Here is a 15837-nt window from a genome sequence, read left to right on the forward strand (position 1 = left end):
TTATCTTAAAGCAGTGGTTTCCAGTTTGTAACTGTCATACCTTTTAGGAATGTGAAGACGTTAATAATGTATTTAAAGTATTTTTTCCAATATTTTAGAAAGTCTTTGAAAATTTCAACACATCCATACTTAAATAATACTTGCTTACACATCCACTGTGTTTTCATTCCATTTCAACTTGTTGGAGTTACCCTGATGATCTCATGCTGACCAAAAAGCCGGTCATGTTATCCACAGTTACTACAGCTGAGGAAAGTCATCATTTCTTAAGGACTGTCTATTAGATGCAATATTTTAACATTTACATGTGGTTCATGGATGGGAAATAATGAAAAGGAAGCGGGGTCATAGGAGATGAGATGAGGGGCTGACTCAGCACCAGTGACTAGAATGATGACATTGGCAGAGACTGAGTTTTTGTTCATCCTGAGCACTGACTACGAGCCAGTATACACAGGATTGAACTGAAATCACGCAGCCACCTCTAGCCCATACAGAACCTTTGCACAAAATAGAATAAGACACCCCCCCCCCAGGTAAATGGGTTAGAAAATGTGTGCCCACTCCAGGCAGTGTGTGAGCAAAGTGCTCCCCTCAGTAGGGCATGACTTCTACACCTCTACAGGGTGGCCCTGGGGCAAGACAGGCTTAGTTCTGGCCCTCTTGCAGCTTATATTTAGGGGAAAGTGGACAGCCCAATAAACAAACAAATTAATGCTATCATTTAAAGCATTGTTAAGAGCTATGGGGGAAAAAGCAGGGTAAGGTTAAGGGATGACTGGGTTTGCAAGCAATACAGATAGCACTGAGATAGGAGGTGCTCAGTTTCCATGAGTTCAGGTTTCAGGACACACCTCTGGGTTTCAAGGCATTCCCCAAGATCTCAAGCCCCTCCTGCAGGCTCTCTGCTAGAGGAGAATTACCCCCTATTTTTGGCACCAACACAGGGAAATTGGGACAACAAGGGGTGGACTTATGCAAATCCAGTGGCTGAGCATGCTCAGTAGAGAGGGGTTATATAAACTTAATAGCCAAGCATACTCAGTAAAGTCAAGTTTATCCTTTTAATGATCTTCCACTAGAGATGCTAAAGAGCACAGAATATTGTTGAATATGACTGGTACATGTGATGGGATGTCACCAATGAAAATGTCCTAAAAGGAGACCAACTGAGCATGTGCAAGACTATGTTACATAACAGGGAACCACCCCTTTAATTAAATATTCATTAGATAGCATGAGTATGTATTAGACAGTGAAACTATAACATCTGAATCCTAGCAGAAGGCGGGGCTGCTGCTCACTCTCTTTGAGCCAGCCTGCACTCTGCCTGTGGAGTGTGTATTTCTTTCTTTTGTATCAAACTTACTTTCAGCAAGCAGCTGCTCTCTCTCTTAAGCAGCCTACACTCTGTGCTAAACTTTAAGTGTGTATTTCTTTTTTTTTTTTTGTCTTTTGTCTTTTTTCCGTGTCTGGCAACGGATCGCAACCCTCAGTGTTGCCCCCGTACCGGACCGGGGACCGGCAACGGGATCGCAACCCTCAGCGCTGTGCCCGCACCTCACTCAGCCAGTGAGCGGGAACCGGTCTATATGTGGGATCTGAACCCTCGGGCGGGAGCGCCGCCGCGCTTCCCAAGCGGCGCACCATCCAGTGCGCCACCGGGCCGGCCCTAAGTGTGTATTTCTTACCAGGTGTTAAACTTGGTGTGGGCCCTGCTCAGTCTCTGGAGCTAGGCCACACTTTCTCTGTGGAATCTGTATCTCTTATTCCTTACATTAAACCTGTTCTCACTTTCTACTGTGACTCGGCTCTTGAATTCTTTCCTGTGGCGGAGTCAAGAGTCTAGTAAGTGGACATAGCAGGTTGAGGCTGACTATCAGGCCTCCCAGCCTCTCTCCTTTGTCATCAGCATTCTCAGGGAGAGANCCCGTACAGAACCTTTGCACAAGATAGAATAAGACCCCCCCCCCCAGGTAAATGGGTTAGAAAATGTGTGCCCACTCCAGGCAGTGTGTGAGCAAAGTGCTCCCCTCAGTAGGGCATGACTTCTACACCTCTACAGGGTGGCCCTGGGGCAAGACAGGCTTAGTTCTGGCCCTCTTGCAGCTTATATTTAGGGGAAAGTGGACAGCCCAATAAACAAACAAATTAATGCTATCATTTAAAGCATTGTTAAGAGCTATGGGGGAAAAAGCAGGGTAAGGTTAAGGGATGACTGGGTTTGCAAGCAATACAGATAGCACTGAGATAGGAGGTGCTCAGTTTCCATGAGTTCAGGTTTCAGGACACACCTCTGGGTTTCAAGGCATTCCCCAAGATCTCAAGCCCCTCCTGCAGGCTCTCTGCTAGAGGAGAATTACCCCCTATTTTTGGCACCAACACAGGGAAATTGGGACAACAAGGGGTGGACTTATGCAAATCCAGTGGCTGAGCATGCTCAGTAGAGAGGGGTTATATAAACTTAATAGCCAAGCATACTCAGTAAAGTCAAGTTTATCCTTTTAATGATCTTCCACTAGAGATGCTAAAGAGCACAGAATATTGTTGAATATGACTGGTACATGTGATGGGATGTCACCAATGAAAATGTCCTAAAAGGAGACCAACTGAGCATGTGCAAGACTATGTTACATAACAGGGAACCACCCCTTTAATTAAATATTCATTAGATAGCATGAGTATGTATTAGACAGTGAAACTATAACATCTGAATCCTAGCAGAAGGCGGGGCTGCTGCTCACTCTCTTTGAGCCAGCCTGCACTCTGCCTGTGGAGTGTGTATTTCTTTCTTTTGTATCAAACTTACTTTCAGCAAGCAGCTGCTCTCTCTCTTAAGCAGCCTACACTCTGTGCTAAACTTTAAGTGTGTATTTCTTTTTTTTTTTTTGTCTTTTGTCTTTTTTCCGTGTCTGGCAACGGATCGCAACCCTCAGTGTTGCCCCCGTACCGGACCGGGGACCGGCAACGGGATCGCAACCCTCAGCGCTGTGCCCGCACCTCACTCAGCCAGTGAGCGGGAACCGGTCTATATGTGGGATCTGAACCCTCGGGCGGGAGCGCCGCCGCGCTTCCCAAGCGGCGCACCATCCAGTGCGCCACCGGGCCGGCCCTAAGTGTGTATTTCTTACCAGGTGTTAAACTTGGTGTGGGCCCTGCTCAGTCTCTGGAGCTAGGCCACACTTTCTCTGTGGAATCTGTATCTCTTATTCCTTACATTAAACCTGTTCTCACTTTCTACTGTGACTCGGCTCTTGAATTCTTTCCTGTGGCGGAGTCAAGAGTCTAGTAAGTGGACATAGCAGGAACCTGTTCTCACTTTCTACTGTGACTCTGCTCTTGAATTCTTTCCTGTGGCGGAGTCAAGAGTCTAGTAAGTGGACATGGCAGATTGAGGCTGACTATCAGGCCTCCCAGCCTCTCTCCTTTGTCATCAGCATTCTCAGGGAGAGACCTGATGGGAGTTCTGTGTGGTAAATATGATGCCATGTATAGAAAGTTGGAAAGCGTGCAAACCAATTTCACATTGTGGATAGTTAATATTTTCAATTTTTTCCCATTTCAGTTTTAGTTCATCCTGGGTTTCTTTTGATTTTCTGTGGTGATTTGACACAATCGTTTTGAGCCAGATCAGGTCAGCCCAGGGTTAGTCCCACCTGAGCAGTGTTCGTTTGGGTGGACGGGGTGTTGGAAGATTGGAACCCGCTCCCTCTGCAGCAGGCTGAAATGCCGGCCTCTGTTCTTCCCAGTCACAGCACTCACTGCCGCTCTGATAGGCAGGCGTATCTCAGTCGGGGCAGTCTTCCAGCCAAGCATGGGTTCTCCCCTCATGGCTTCCTATTTGCAGGGCCTGCCTGGGCAGCACGGTCATGCCTCTGATGCCAGTGGGCTGCCTTGTGTGAATGTAGCATCTGAGGGAGCTCCAGGTTCTGCCAGGAACTTAAGGGGGAAATTCTCTAAGCAAAGCTAACAAAGAATCAACAGAAATGGGGCAAAGACAGGAAAAAATGTTGATATCAAAATATAGGGAGAAATGCCTGAACGTCTGCCTAGGGTGTTTTGAAATGATGTCAGGTGACCTAGCCTCATGTCTTGTGAAAAGGAGGGTAACTGTGGCCCTCTCTGCAATGTAGACAGCAAGCTCCCTTTCCCTGCTATCCCCCTCCTGCCTGACTTGGGGAGTTTTCTTGGCAGGGCTGGGTCCACCTACAGATGACGGAGGCCCTGAAGAGTCTGGGAGAAGAAACCAGACCAGGCACTGAGACATAGGCCACCAAGATGCTGCAGACTTGGGGCTCTGTAGTGGGGATGCTCCCAGGGTTCATGACCCCCTTAGTGACATGAGGCTGAAAGGCTGAAAATAGATTTCCATAGTTTCTTTCCAATCCGTAATGCCTCCACTGTGTGAGGACTCAGAAAACCGTGCATGCTTGTGGCCTCCTGCTCTCCTTGGGGGGTAGTGATGGCTGAGAGGGTCCCACAAAGGCAGGCCAGGTATGTTGCTCTACAGACCCATTCCATCGTTATGGCTTAGCCTTGCAGTGGTCTTCCCGCCCCACACACATCACTGCATACGTTATGCGCACACAAGCCACATGCCTGACATTCCTTCTACATGTGACTATTTCCATATACTGGGAAATATCCCATTATATATAAATATGTCACAAGTTCCTTTCCATTCTCCCATTGATGAACATTTGACTTAATTCCAGTTTTGAGATATTATGAACTTGCAAACATGATTTTCGTTTCTCTTGAGTTAATGCCTAGGAGTGCACTTGCTGGTTATTGTTTCCCAAAGTGGATATACCATTTTTCACTTCCAGTCTCTTTCTCTCTCTCCTATCTATCTATCTATCTATCTATCTATCTATCTATCATCTATCTATCTATCTATCTATCTCTATTGCTATCTCTATCTCTACCTCTTTTTAAAGGCAATATATTGCTGGTGGGTGCGAAATAAGCCCAATTTCTATCTTTTGGGGTTTTTTTCTTTTTTTTCTTTTTGACCGGTAAGGGGATCGCAACCCTCGGCATGGTGTTGTCTGCACCACGCTCAGCCAGTGAGTGCACCAGCCATCCCTATACAGGATCCGAATGGGCGCTACCTGTGCCGCACCCTCCCAAGTGAGCCACAGGGCTGGCCCAGCCCAATTTCTATCTTTTCTCCATAACTCAATTCCTATGTTTTTCTGCTTAATCTGTCGGAGTCGTCTTCTGTTGCCTGACACTAAGTCTCAGTGTTATTGAGCACTTAACCAAAGGGTTAACTCCATGCGAGGGTCTCAAGGCAGGCCATGGCAATGAATATTTTGAATTACATGCATGTTGCATGTGTCAGGAAGTGCTAAATACAACCTACCTGCATTTTGCTTTGCCTTCTAATTTACAATGTTTATTTTAAGTACTGAGACCTTAGGTCCTATATGTTATCTGCAACAAATCCATTTGCCTACTATGCCACTTAGCTTTTTTTTTTTTTTTTTTTTTTTTTGCTTAATCTTTTAACCAGACCTCCTGAAATTTTCATTCCTGGTTCACAGATGTCTACCTACCCTGCCTTGGGACCAGGTCTTGTGCATTGAATTCTACCTCCAGGTAGAAAACAGTTGAGCCTACCTGTCCCACCCAGCTAATGTTTGCTGCTTGCTATAAATTGCAAACACGGCACACTTGCCTTTTAGCAGGCTGATCTTCTTTTAATCACAGGGACAAACCTCTGTCCACTGAGCGGGAACCGGTCTGTATGTGGGATCCGAACCCTCGGCGGGAGCGCTGCCACACTCCCACGCGGCGCACTGTAGCAGTGCACCACCGGGCTGGCCCCTCAAACATTAATTTTACATAATTCTTTTAGGGTATAATAATCTTTATATATATTGTGTAATTTGCTAAATATGCAACTGTCATTCATTTTCTTTGACAGACTTTGTTATGGGAGATTGAAATCAAGCCCAAAATTCATTTCTCATTATAATCTAGGTTTTTTTCCTTACTTTCTTTCTTTCCTGCATCTCTTCTCTCGTGACAGTTTTGAAGGAGATTGAAATCAAGCCCAAAATTCATTTCTCATTATAATCTAGGTTTTTTTCCTTACTTTATTTCTTTCCTGCATCTCTTCTCTCGTGACAGTTTTGAATTTCTAAATCAGATAGTTAAGAACAATTTTGTTTTCAAGAGTTCATCATAATACATTTCTGTATTATTAAATAAAAAATAAAATTAAAAAGTCATAAAAACCCTTTTCAGTTCTTCATTAGTTTAGTTTCATGTAATTAATTCTTGTTTTGCTTGATGCTAGGTTAGCAATTTTATGTGTTCAGTTTTTACATTGAAACTCATGCCCAGTCCAATTGAATAATCTTAAAGTCATCAGTAGAGGTATGTACTTCAGAGTACCTGTTAGAGTCTTTTTACTTTATTTTTCTCATGAACCTCCTTGGAGACACAAAAATTTAGAATTTGCAAAGAGCTTTCAGAAAAAAAATCAAAAGAAGGCAACAAAACACGTCTTACAACTATCACGGTTAAGACACACTTCACGAAAAAATAGGTTATTTCTGTGGCCTATGACAATATTTAATAACAGAAATAATTATGACTAATAACATATACCAAGATATATCAGAATTTTAGAAATTTTATACAATTTTTGAACATATATTAATAACATTTATACAAATATAAAGTTTTATTTTTATTTATATTTTGTTTGTTTTATTTTAAAAATAAAACCTTAACTCTGTAACTCAATTTTCCTAAGTAAGCAAAAGACCTATTATTAGGTCTTTTTATTAGGGCACAGAATGTTTCTCACTCTTTTTCCTCTTTCCCCCACCTTTATTTGTTTGTTTGTTTATTGCAGTTTAATCAGAAGGTGCAAAGGAGAAAACTAAAATTTTTACTTTTCTATCAGTGTATTATTATTACTAAAGCCAACTTTAATAAAATGCTGTGAACAAATCTATCTAATCTGTCAGCTTTGACCACATAAGATTTTCATGAACCTTTTATAACCTCCTATAATTTTTAAATTTTCTTCTTTTTTAACTTTTAATATCCAGTTTGTTTTATCTGTGTCATTCTTTTATCTTGAAACAACACCTAAATACCCTTTAAACTAGACAAAATTACTTTTATTTTAAGAAAAAACCCAGAACCTCATGTCTTCTTTATAAACTTTTCCACCAAAAAACACATCTCTCTTTATACACTGTATATAGAATTGTTTCTCTTATATGTCATAATTTTATTTACATGTATTAAGTACAATTTTAAATCTTAGTAACCTTAATTTCCAGTGAAAAAGCTAGGAAGCAAGCAATTTTGAACTGTTTTATCAATATTTGTAGATAAAAACCATTTCCTAATTTTTAGATATGTTTCTCAATTTTTTAAACAGACCCAAATATATTTAGCTTTTCTTATATAAAAAACAATATGTCAAAATATATGAACTTAAACTTATGCTTAATAATTAATGCTTTACCATTTCAACCTACTTAGAAGTGACTGACATTTTATGAGTATCTATAATTTAATTTTACATAACATGACTTGAAGATTTTAAATTACTGAAAAGATTTTTGAAACTATAACTAGTTCATTTATGAATCCCATCACATTTACCTAACTCACTCTCTTTTTAACAATTATATTGGAATTGCTCATGAAAAACAAAGTTAGCCATTTAAGTTATTTTTTATCTTTTGAAAAAGCCAAACCACACTAAACCTATATCAGTCAGTCTCATCTTAACCAAGGCCTTTGAGATACTGGACAGAAATGTCCTCCCTACTAATATCCTCCCTAGCCATCCCGGGTCCACGTGGTACCCAGGGCAGTTATAGGGGGCAGGACCTGTCTGGACTTACAAACCAGGTGAGGAGCCCAAGATAGAGAACAGAGCTACAAAGATAATACCTAGGCAAAAATGTCTAAATTAAATTCCAAAAACATTTCAATTTTATTTTACCAACAATTTAAACACTAGCTTTATTTACCGAAAATTACTAAATTGAAATTGAAAAGCATTTGGAAATTACTTATTTAATTTATGAGAACTCATTTATAAGCCAATTTGGTACCATAGAGACAACATATAAATAAGTGTATAAACATATATATACATGTAGATAAAACAGACTATATATGCATGTATACATGCAGACATAAAAACACAGACAGGGGCGGCCCGGTGGCGCACTTGGTAGAGGGCAGTGCTTGGGAGTGCGGCGGCGCTCCCGCCGAGGGTTCGGATCCCATATAGAGACCAGTCCGCTCACTGGTTGAGCGTGGTGCGGGCGCGACACCAAGGGTTGCAATCCCGTTGCAGGTCACAAATAAAGACAAAAAAAAGGAAAAAAAAGAACATAAAAACACAGACAGAAACAAATAAAGATCTTATAGCTTTCTCACTGGTTGAGCGCGGTGCGGGCGCGACACCAAGGGTTGCGATCCCGTTGCAGGTCACGAATAAAGACAAAAAAAAAGGAAAAAAAAAAACCAAAAAAACACAGACAGAAACAAATAAAGATCTTATAGCTTTCTTTAGATCTTAGTCAAGAGACAGGTACAATATAAAACTCACTAATTTATTTTTACTTTTTATTTTTATATTTTTAGACACTGCCCTTTTCCCTCTAGCCTCTTCTATTTTTTAATTAATTCATTTATTTAATTGACTCGTATTGATTGTACGTATTTATGTTATACATAATTATATTTCAATACATGTATACAGTGTGTGATGATCAAATCAGGATAATTAGCATATGCATCATTGCAAAACTGTATTATTTATTTGTGATGAAGACATTTGAGCTCCTCTCTTCCAGCCACTTTAGAACACACAATAAAATATTGTTAACTAGAGATGCCTAGCACTACTGTACACCACCAGAATTTGTTTTCTACCTAGCTGTAATTTTGTATCTATTAATTATCCTCTCCCTATCGCCCTCTGCCTCCCCTTCCCAGCCTCTAGTAAATACATTTATAATCTCTGCTTCTAAACATTCAACTGTTTTTTTAGCCCAATATATGTGGTATTTATTTTCTGTGCCTGACTGATTTCACTTAACATCCAAGCTCATCCATGTTGCCACAATGACAGGATTTTATTCATTTTCATGGCTGAATAGTATTCCATTGTGTATATAGAACACATTTTATTTATCCATCAATCTGTTGATGGACATCGAGGTTGACATCTAGGTCATATCTTTGCTATTTTGAATAGTGCTGCAATAAACATGGAAGTGCCTAATTTCCTTTGGTGTCCTAATTTCCTTTCCTTTGGATAAATACTCAGCAATGGAATTGCTGGGTCATATGATGGTTCTATTTTTAGTTTTTTGAGGAACCTCCATACTATTTTCCATAATGGCTGTACTAATTTACAGTCGCACCAAAAGAGTTCTCTTTTCTCTGCATACTTACCAGCATTTGTTATTGTTTGTCTTTTTATAATAGCCATTCTAAGTGAGATCAGGTGATATTTCATTGTGGTTTTGATTTACATTTCTCTGATGATTACTGATGTTGAGCATTTTTTCATATACATGTTAGCCATTTGTATGTCTTCTTTTGAGAAATGTATATTCAGCTCATTTGCCCATTTTTTAATTGGATTATTTGGGTTGTTGCTGTTGGATTGTTTAAGTTTCTTGTATATTCTGGATATTAATCTCTGTCAGATAAATAGTTTACAAATATTTTCTCCCATTCTGCTGGTTGCCTCTTTGCTCTGTTGATTGTTTCTTTTGCTGTGCATTAGGTTTTTGTCTGAAGCAATCCCATTTGTCTATTTTTGCTTTTGTTGCCTATACTTTAGAAGTCTTCTCCATAAAATATTTGCTGAGACCAATGTCTTGAAGTGTTTTCCCAACGTTTTCTTCTAGTATTTTTATACTTTTGGGTCTTACATTTAAGTCTTCAATCTATTTTGAATTTATTTTGGTATAAGGTGAGAGACAGGGGTCTAGTTTCTTTCTTCTGCATATGGATGCCCAGATTTCCCAGCACCATTTATTAAAGAGGCTGTCCTTTCCCCAATGTATGTTCTTGGTGACTTTGTCAAAATCAGTTGGCTGTAGATGTGTGTATTTATTTTGTGGGTGCTCTATTCTGTTCAATTGGTCCATGTGTCTGTTTTTATGCCAGTACCAGGCTGTTTGGATTACTATAACTTTGTAGTATATTTTGAAGTCAGGTGGTGTACGACTCCAGCTTTATTCTTTTTGCTCAGGATTGCTTTGACTATTCAGGATCTTTTGTGGTTCCACACGAATTTTAGGATTTTTTTTTTTTCTATTTCAGTGAAGAATGTCATTGGAATTTTGATAAGGATTGCTTCGAATCTATAGCTCTCTTTGGGTAGTATGGTCATTTTGGCAATATTAATTCTCCCAATCCATGAACATGGGATATCCTTCCTAGTGTGTGTTCTCTTTAATTTCTTTCATCAGTGTTTTGTAGATTTCATTGTAGAAATCTTTTGCCTCCTTGATTAAATTTCTTCCTAGGTATTTGTTTTCTTAGCTATTGTAAATGAGATTTCTTTCTTGATTTCTTTTTCATCTAGTTTGTTGTTGGTGTATAGAAATACTAGTGATTTTTGTATGTTGATTTTGTATCCTGTAACCTTACTGAATTTGTTTATCAGTTTTTGGTGGAGTCTTTAGGTTTTTCTGTACATATGATCATGCCATCTGCAAACAGGGACAATTTGACTTTGTCTTTTCCAATTTGGATGCCCTTTCTTTCTTTTTTTTATTATTGGTTATGAATATTCATAATACAAAGCTGGTTGTCACCCCTCATGCCCAAGATGTGAAGGCCAGATTCATACTGGCAGCATGCCCATTACCACAAATTGCATTTGTACCCCCTGTCCCCCACCCAATTATCCACAACCTTCCTCCACCTCTCCCTTTCCCCCCAACTCCACTTTGTATACCAAGGTATGTTCTCTCCCTCTGCAAATCCAATGCACCACTGTGGTCTTTGTATTCCCTTTATTTATTTTCTTTTCTTTTTTTCTGACTAATTGCTCTGACTAGAGCATCCAGTATTATGTTAAATAAGAGTGGTGAAAATAGGCATCCTTCTATTGTTCCTGTTCTTAGAGAAAGAGCTTTCAACTTTTCCCCATTCAGTATGATGATAACTGTGGGTTTGTCATATATGGCCTTTATTGTGTTGAGATACTTTCCTTCTATACCTAATTTGTTGAAAGTTTTTATCATGAAGGGATGTTGGATTTTATCATCTGTTGAGATGATCATATTGTTTTTGTCCTTCATTCTGTTGATGTGATGTATCACATTTATTAATTTGTATGAATTAATGCTGAATCATCCTTGCATCCTTGGGATAAATCCCACTTAGTCATGGTGTAAATCTTCTTGATGTGTTGTTGAATTCGGTTTGCTAGTATTTTGTTAAAAATATTTGAAAATATGTTCATCAGGAATATTGGCCTGTAGTTTTCTTTTTTTGTTGTGTCCTTGTCTGATTTTTGTATCAGGATGATGCTGGCCTCATATGAGTTTGGAAGAATTCTGTCTTCTTTGATTTTTTGGAATAGTTTGAGAAGTGGTATTCTTCATGAAAACCTTGACAGAATTCAGCAACAAAGCCATCCCTTCCTGGGCTTTTCTTCATTGGGAGACTACTGATTACTGATTTAATCTCATACCCATTATTAGTGTCTTCAAGTTTTCTGTTTCTTCTTGGTTCAGTCTTGGTAGATTGTATGTGTCCAGAAGTTTACCCATTTCCTCTAGGTTTTTGAATTTGTTGGCGTGTATTTGTTCATAATAGTCTGTAATTATTCTTTGTATTTCTTTGGAATCAGTTGTGATGTCTCCTTTTTTATTTCTGATTTTCATTATTGGGATCTTTTCTCTTATTTTCTTAGTCTAACTAATGATTTGTCAATGTTGTTTATCTTTTTAAAAAATCAACCTTTTGTTTTGTTGATCTTTTGTATTTTATTATTATTTTTTTTTTTTAAAAGATGACCGGTAAGGGGATCTTAACACTCGACTTGGTGTCATCAGCACCATGCTCACCCAGTGAGCTAACCGGCCATCCCTATATGGGATCCAAACCCGGGGCCTTGGTGTTATCAGCACCACACTCTCCTGAGTGAGCCACAGGCCAGCCCTTTTGAATTTTTTTAAGTCTCTATTTCATTTAGTTCTGCTCTGATCTTTATTATTTCATTTTGTATATTAATTTTAGAATTGGATTATTCTTGCTTTTCCAGTTTTTTGAAGTGCAACATTAGTTGTTTATTTGAAATCTTTCTACTTTTTTTATGTAAGCACTTATTATAATAAACTTTCGTCCTAGTACTGCTTTTGCAGTATCACATAGGTTTTAGTATGTTGTGTTTCTGTTTTGATTTGTTTCAAGGAATTTTTTTATTTCCTGCTTAATTTATTTTTTGACCCATTGGTCATTCAGGAAAGTGTTGTTTAATTTCCATGTATTTGTACAGTTTCCAGAGTTTCTCTTGTTATTAATTTTTAGTTTTATTTTATTATAGTCTGAAAAGACTTGATATGATTTCAATTTTTTAAAATTTGTTAATTGATTTGTGGCCGAATGTGTGGTCTATCCTGGAGAATGATCCATATGCTGATGAGAAGAATGTATACCCTGCAGTCATTGGATAAAATGTTCTGTAAATGCCTGTTGAGTCCATTTGGTCTATCATGTATATTAAATCCAATTTTTTTGTTGTTGATTTTTTGTCTAGATGATCTGTCCAATGCTGAGAGTGGTGTGTTGAAGTCCCCAACTATTATTGTTTGGTGCCAATCTCCCTTTAGATTCAATAACATTTGCTTTATATATCTGGTGCTCTGATGCTGGATGCATCAGAGCACCAGGTATATACTTACAATCATTATATCTTCTTGCTGAATTGATCATTTTATTATTATATAATGCCCATCTTTGTCTTCTCTTATAGTTTTTTCTTTAAAGTCTTGTATTAGTCCATTTTGTGTTACTATAACAGAGTACCTGAGACTGGGTAATTTATAAAGAACAGAGGTTTATTTGGCTTACAATTCTGAGACACTTGCATCAGATGCAGGTTTCAAGCTGCTTCTACTCATGGTGGAAAATGGCAAGCAGCTGGCAGGTATAAGCAGATCACATGGTGAGAGTAAGCAAGAAAGAGAGAGAGGAGGTACCAGGGTCTTTTAAAGAATCAGCTCTCATGGGAACTAACAGAAGGAGATCTCACTGAGGACCTCTACCCCCCAGGGAGAGCATTAATCCATTCATGAAGGATCCGCTCCCATGACTCAAACAGCTTCCAACATTGCTACATTGGGATCAGATTTCCACATGAGTTTTGGTGGGGACAACACATCCAAACTCTATCAAGTCTATTTTATCCTGTATAAGTATAGCTACTCCTGCTCATTTTTGTTTTCCATTGTGTGGAATATCTTTTTCCATCCCTTCACATTTATTCTATGTATGTCTTCACAGGTAAAATGAGTTTCTTGTAGGCACTGTATAGTAGGGTCTTGCTTTGTAATCTATTCAGTCAGTCTATATCTTTTAAATTGGGGATTTAATCCATTTATATTCAAGGTTATTATCAAAAGGTAATGCCTTACTCCTGACTTTTTTATTGTTTTATGTTTTTTTAATACATCCTTTGTTCCTTTCTTTCTCTTTTATTGTTTGTCTTTGCTATTTAGTGGTTTTCTGTACTGATAAAATATAATTTCTTTCTCTTTCTCATTTGCATATCTGCTCTACCAGTAAGTTTTATTCTTTCATGTGTTATCGTCATGGCAGTTATTGTTCTTTTGCTTCCAGATGTAGGACTCCCTTAGAGATTCCTTGCAGGGACAGTCGAGTGGTGATGAATTCCTTCAGTTTTTGTTTGTCTTAAAAGACACTATTTTTCCTTTATTTCTGAAGGAGAGCTTTCCTGGGTATAGTATTCTTGATTGGCAGTTTTTTTCTTTCAGCACTCCTGGCCTGCAAGATTTCTTCTGAGAAATCTGCTGTTAGTCTGATGGGGATTCCCTTATAGCTGCTTGACACTATTTTTAAAAGGACAGTTGGATTTAAAGCATGTCTTTGTAAATGGGACAAGTTCATCTGTTCCACATGGCCTAAGCCCTTATTAGTTTTAGAGATAACAAGGTAGAAAATTTACATCTCAAGGCTCTTTTCCAAGAAAGAGCTTAGGGAAAATTGCCTATTATCAAAGATTAATTTTATAGAAGCTGTAGACTAAATTTTATGTCTGAATGTTTTTAAAGCTCATCTGGGTGGACAAAATATACATTTTGTTATAACTGGATTTGTTGCATTTTTTTCTAATTTGGTCATGAAGAGCCTTCTCTGGAAGTTGGCTATAAACTCTACCACTAGCCTGACAGGTTTATCAAGATAGTCATTCTCTTGAAGAGCCTTGATTGTGGGAAGACTTAAGTTCAGGTGTGCCAATTAGATGATAAGGATTCAAAAATGGATGTCCAGACAACAGAAAATCATAGAAATTCACTACAGGGTTTTACAAGGAAAAACACAGATGAACCTAGAAGAAAATTCAGAAGTATGTTCAAAATAACCAGTTGAGTGCCAGGAAGTCATATTTTGGAGATCAATCTAATTAGAGAGCTGGCTTTTTAAAAACTTAGTTTCTGTTTCTTAACTGGATTACTGAGTTAAGGGTGGAATCCATTAATGAATAAGATCAAATCCACTTATGACTTTCGGGCTTTGAGAAGAAGGCAGCCAACCCAAAATGGGGTCAGGAACCATGGCTGTGTTCCTCATGAGGACTCAGAATCTTTGGCAAAAATTGTGCCAACAAAAGAAACAGCGAGAGAGAGAGAGAGAGAGAGAGAGCATATAGTCAGTAGGAGCTCAAGAAAAAGGAGTTAACCCAACTGAAAAGTTCCCTAATCTTTGGCAAAAATTGTGCCAACAAAAGAAACAGCGAGAGAGAGAGAGAGAGAGAGAGAGAGCATATAGTCAGTAGGAGCTCAAGAAAAAGGAGTTAACCCAACTGAAAAGTTCCCTGGGAGGAGCAAAGTTTAACAGAGAAATAAAAAGGCATGAAGTACACACACACACACACACACACACACAGCTTGGTTCATTAGCTTTTAATTAAGCCAAATTTTGATGATTGAGCTCTTAAAAATCTTTTAAAATCTCTTATTAGCAGGTTTAAGCTGGGACAAACAGCAAATATCTCTGTCCCCTGACCTCTTGCTTTTCTATTTCTCCCAAAGTGTTAGGAGGAATGAGAAAAAACAAAACAAACAAACAAAAAAAAAAACTATTATTCTCCAGAGCAGCCCTATTCAGTCTGAATGGGCCTTTTTTATTTCTTTTTGCCATTTTAATTTCTTGTAGTCTTTTTATAAATGTCCAGTGTTCCTACAGCAGAAAGAGACTCCCTGTGGAATATACTATAAAAGTCACCTGTAGAATATACTATAAAACATATGTACTTCACAGGGCCTGGCTTTCCAAAGCCTTGCAGTTTCAAATATTGACCTTGTGGAGGACTGGAAATTTTCATCAAGCTATAAAGTCTCTGGTATAAGATAAAGATTTGTAACACAGCAAGGTTGCTGGCTCAAGGACAGACTAGTTACTGATTGTTATGTAAAGATACTGAGAAATTGCTGTAAGATCACTTAATTGTCTAATGGAATGTCATCTGACTTATTTCACTGAAAGTTACCAGCCTATATTGTTAAACTATAACCCCACGGGGCCGGCCCGGTGGCGCACTGCTACAGTGCACCGCTTGGGAAGTGTGGCGGCGCTCCC

The sequence above is a fragment of the Galeopterus variegatus genome, unplaced genomic scaffold (assembly GCF_000696425.1).
Source record: "Galeopterus variegatus unplaced genomic scaffold, G_variegatus-3.0.2 Scaffold2421, whole genome shotgun sequence".
Lineage (NCBI taxonomy): Eukaryota > Metazoa > Chordata > Mammalia > Dermoptera > Cynocephalidae > Galeopterus > Galeopterus variegatus.